Raw genomic sequence first — 4,839 nt, 5'->3', positions numbered from 1 at the left:
AGGATGTTACAGTCCTTCAGTGGCATATCCGAGGCAAGGATCGAAGTCAGCTAGATTGTGGTGGGGCATTTCATGTGTCTCCCCAATGGGTCGAGAGACATGTGCATGATCAGATTGAGGTTGTTGGCTCTCAATGAGTATAGGAGTGGAGTTATTGACATTCTCATTGGGAGTGTACGCCACATTGGGTGGCATATAGTTGGGAGGCAAGCCATATGGTGGGAAGGCATGCTTGTTTTTCACACTAAATGAGGGCTGCCCGCACCTCCCAACTCTTTGCCTTCCAGACCTACCATATCTGAGGTTGGATGATTTATTTGGTTGAGGCCATATGGGGGGGGGGTCAGGTCCACCTTAGCAATGGTGCTGGTAGTGGCTATTGCAACCGCATTGACCTCCGTTATCTCCTTTATGCTCATCATGGCCTCCATCATTGTGGCCATTTTCTCTTTCAAGGCCTCCGTGTCGGCCTTCACCTGCTCTTGCACCTCCTATACTTCACCCATTACTCTAGCATAGGTTCGGTAAGGGCACCGTAAAGCGTGCTCTTTCCTTTAGATAACAATGATTAAGTTTGATGCAATCCTACCCCCCAAGGGTATTTGATAGAAGACTCCAAGAGGCTTGGGCTATAGCTACCAAAGAAGGCCCTAGGATTCTCATGAACCTTAGGGTAGATTTTTCAGCCCATGGGTCAAGGTTGGATTCACTCTTCTTTGTAAATATTAGAATAGGTTTTTCCTTCTTTTGGGCCTTGTATTTTGACCATTCTAGTAGTATAGGGTTTTAGCCTTGTATTTTAGGGCATTTTGAGTAGTCTTTGTAGTAGGGACTTTTTTTTGTATTTTCATGTATTTTGTCAAGGAGGTGAGCTTAGTTTTAAAATGGGTGTGTGTAGCTAAGCTCTAGCTTCTCAAGAAGGTGAGCTTAGTTTTTAGATGGGTGTGCGTAGCTAAGCTCTAGCTTCTCAAGGAAGTTTTCTCAAAGAAGCTTCTCAAGGAAGTTTTCTTAAGAAAACTTCTCAAGGAAGCTACCTAGTCTATAAATAGAAGCATGTGTAACACTTGTTGTAACTTTGATGAATGAGAGTCTTGTGAGACACAACTCAAAGTTCAACTTCTCTCCCTTTTTCTTCCTTCAATTTCGTGCTCCCCCCTCTCTCTTTCTCTCCCTCTTTCTTTTCCTCCATTGAAGCATCTTCTCCAAGCTTCTTATCCAAGGCTCATCTTGGTGGTGAAGCTCCTTCTTCCATGGCTTATTCCTTAGTGGATGGCGCCTCCTCTCACCTCTTCTCCTTTGTCTTCCGCTGCATCTCCATGGTGAAAAATTACCATTAAAGGACCTCATTGAAGCTCAAAGATCTAGCATCCATAGAAGCCCCACAAGCAAGCTTCCATCAAGTGGTAATCAGAGCACAAGGGCTTCAAGTAGGTGCTCCTTAAACCTCCATTAATTTTTTGCTTTACCTTCTCTTCCATTGTTGTTTCATCATTTTTCTCCATGTATCTCCTCACATGTCTTGTGCTAAATGTTGTTAACATGATTCTTTAGAGTTTCCACCGATTAAACTTGCTATAAAAGCTAGATTTGATTTTCTATGGTTCAAATTTTTTGGTCTTGTTCTTGAACCATGAATTGTGTTGAGTTTAGGTTCCTTTGAGTTTTGTCATGTTATTTTTTGTGGCTGAAACCTAAACCATAAAATTCTTACAAAAATATTAAAGTAGAAGAAAACCTCAAAAATCTAGAGTGACTTGTTCACCTATCGTAGTTTTGTCATAGAAGTCATGTCTAGTCATGAAACTTGTCACATAAGATTTCTTATGTTGTGCTGAATTTTATTTTCTTGTTTCTTTGTCTAACTCATTTGTTCATGAGTGTATGAAATTCTTTTAGCCTATTATTTGATTTGAGTCAAATCTTTCATGTTAATTAGTCCTTAACATGTTCACGCAAAATTCTTAGAGAGTCTTTGATTGTGAACCTTTTCTTGAACTTTTAGGTTTCCTTATGATTGTGTCTATTGTGAATTTGAGTTTTGGTGAATGAATTGCAGGCTGAAATGTTGATCCTAAGTGAATATTGAACTCCTAAAACTGTGGTAAACAATACTAGTGAGTTCAACATACATAGGAAGGTTGAAAGTAAGCCCAAGGCAATCAATATACCATGCTTAAAAAACAAAATCGCTGGTGCTGGCAGCTTGGACATACAAACTTGTAAAAATTACTGAGAATTGGTTACTTCGAATTTTGAGATGAAATTTTTACTGAATTTTCTAGACATCTGGAAAAAAGTTATACAAAAAGAACCAAGTGATTTGGATAAAAGAAAAAAATACTAAAAATCACACAAGCTGGCAGAAAAATCAGTATCCAGGAAAAAAAAAGTGAAAGGGAAGTGTGCTTGTTGTTTTGGCTCAAAATTTATTCTATAATTGGTGCCTATGTTATACCAATCTTAGTTCTGAAATTTCAATTGAAAATTACTGTGAAAACAAGTGCCAAATCTAGAGATTTGTTGAGTCCTTTTTTTATAATTTTTTTACTCTACTCTAGAGCCATTCTAAGTTTCTCTTTGAGTCCTAGCTTGCTTCTATGTCCTTTTCATTGCTTTAATTGTTGAGAAATCCTTGAAAAATTGTCTTGTTAAAACTCCATTGGTTTAGCTTTCATTTAAATTTTTTTTTTGGTCTTTGGTTATTGCTTGTCTCTTTGTTTCCTTGTTTGTGGGTTGCCATATAGGGAATTGGAAGGAGGATTGGTGCCATCCCTTGAAGAATTTGAGTCAAGAAGAAAGAAGCCAACCACCTTAAGAGCTATTGGACTAAGAAGCACTCCAAATTTAGTGAATCACCAAAGAGAGAACAACCACCAAAATTGAGGACCGTTTTTTAATTTTGTAATTTGCAATTTACTTACCTTCATTGCTTTCAAGTTTTGTAACAAAAAGGCCTTTCATTGGAAGTGTGTTGGGAGTCTCCAATAGGTTACCAAACTTCCATTTGTGTGTAGTAATTTTAGGCAATTTTTTCCCTAGGATAGTGAGTGTTTTGTTGGGAACCTTGAATGTGGTCATCCAAACACTCTTAGGATTCGCCTAGTTTACATTTCTTGCTTACTTTCATAACTTATTTCCTTTACCTTCCATTGTCAAACCGCCTAGATAGCTTTCCTTTTACCAATTAGTTTTTTACCTTATCTTTCACACCTCTTTTAGTGTTTATTTTGGCTAGTTTCAACCATAGTTTATTTTACCTTTTGTTTTCGAACCTCCAACAAGAAAGAACTACAACTTAGGAACCAACATGAGTCATCATTCATCTAGTGTTAATTGCGAGGGTACTAGTCATAAAGACCCTTTATCTAGAATCTTAGATGAGTTGAGTTCCCTCAAGTTATGGAAAGAAAAACAAGAGAGAAAAGAAAAAGGAAAAAAAAAGAGTGGAAGAAATAAGTCAAGATGAAAGAATGAAAATAAGAGAGGAAGAAAGAAGAAAAATAATGAAAGAAATGAAAAGAGAAAAACATGTCTCCTATAGTAGTCATAACTCTTGCAAGAGCCTAAGTGAAGAACTTCGTGACTATTACGAAGGAAGGCATAGGTCACATCTTAGACCTCACTCCCATAGAAGAGAAAAGGAAAGAAAGCCTCAAGAGGCTAACATTAACCTCTCATACTTCCATGGGAAGGACAATGTAGAGGCTAACTTAGATTAGGAAATAAGGGTAGAGCAACAACTTAAAAAGAAGTCTACATCAAAATCTTATGGCTCTCACTCTTATCCAAAGAAAGACCAAAGTCAAGGCATCTTAGGGGTGACACCTTCTAAGCCCAAAGATGATAAGGGGAAGACAATAGAAAAGCAAGCCCCTAAGGCTAGTATGCAAGAGAAAACTAGCTCTATAAAGTACTTTAAATGTCTTGGAAGAGGACACATTACTTCTCAATGCCCCACCACAAAAACCATGATTATGAGGGGCCAAGACATTTATAGTAGCCAAGATGAGGCTACTACGTCACCTTCCTCTAGTGAAAGTGAAAAAGCAAAAGGGGAAGAATCTAGTGAAGAAATCTACCCCCAAGAAGAAGGACAACCATTAGTGGTTAAAGAGAAGTGTAAGGAGGTAAGTGTCTCCTCCAAGATTTTAGCTAAGAAGGAGACTCATTTTCCAATAAAGACAAACATTAAAGAAACTTTCCCTCTTAGACAACCTCCACATTTTATCTTTTGTAAAAAGACACTTGTTAGCACTACCACACCTCTTGGGCTTGAGGTTATTCCTCAAGTAAAGGAGTTGTTGGATGAAGTTTTGGTTCGTAAGAGCTTAAATCCTTGTGCTTTGTTGTTACCCAAAATAGGTATTATTAGGCACCCAATCCCTACAATAAGTGATATGATGAATTTGTTGAGTGTTGCAACCCTCTTTTGTAAAATCAGTCATGCACCCAACGTCTTCATGATTCATGTACATAGGGACTCATTAGGTAGGTTTGTTCTTATTTTTGGTTTCAATACAAACTTAGGTGCTCATATGGGACACCTTAGGTTTGTCATATTTTTTTGTAGGAATAATCAACATAAAAATACAGAAAAAGGTACGCTTTATTGCATTACTTTCCTTAATTTTTTAAATAGTGATCAAGGAGTTCCCAAGGACCCTAAGAGAATAAAGATCATTCCTGATTGGCCCACTCCACCAAGTATAAGGGAAATCTGGGGCTGCCATGACTTAACAAACTTTTACAAAAGGTTTGTCCCATATTTTTCTATACTTGTAGCACCACTCATTAAGTTGGTGAGGACCCATGTTCCCTTATGGGAAGATGTCCATGAAA

Source organism: Glycine max, chromosome 4 (genome assembly GCF_000004515.6).
Source record: "Glycine max cultivar Williams 82 chromosome 4, Glycine_max_v4.0, whole genome shotgun sequence".
NCBI classification, from domain to species: Eukaryota; Viridiplantae; Streptophyta; class Magnoliopsida; order Fabales; family Fabaceae; genus Glycine; species Glycine max.
Note: the sequence above shows the minus strand (reverse complement) of the source record.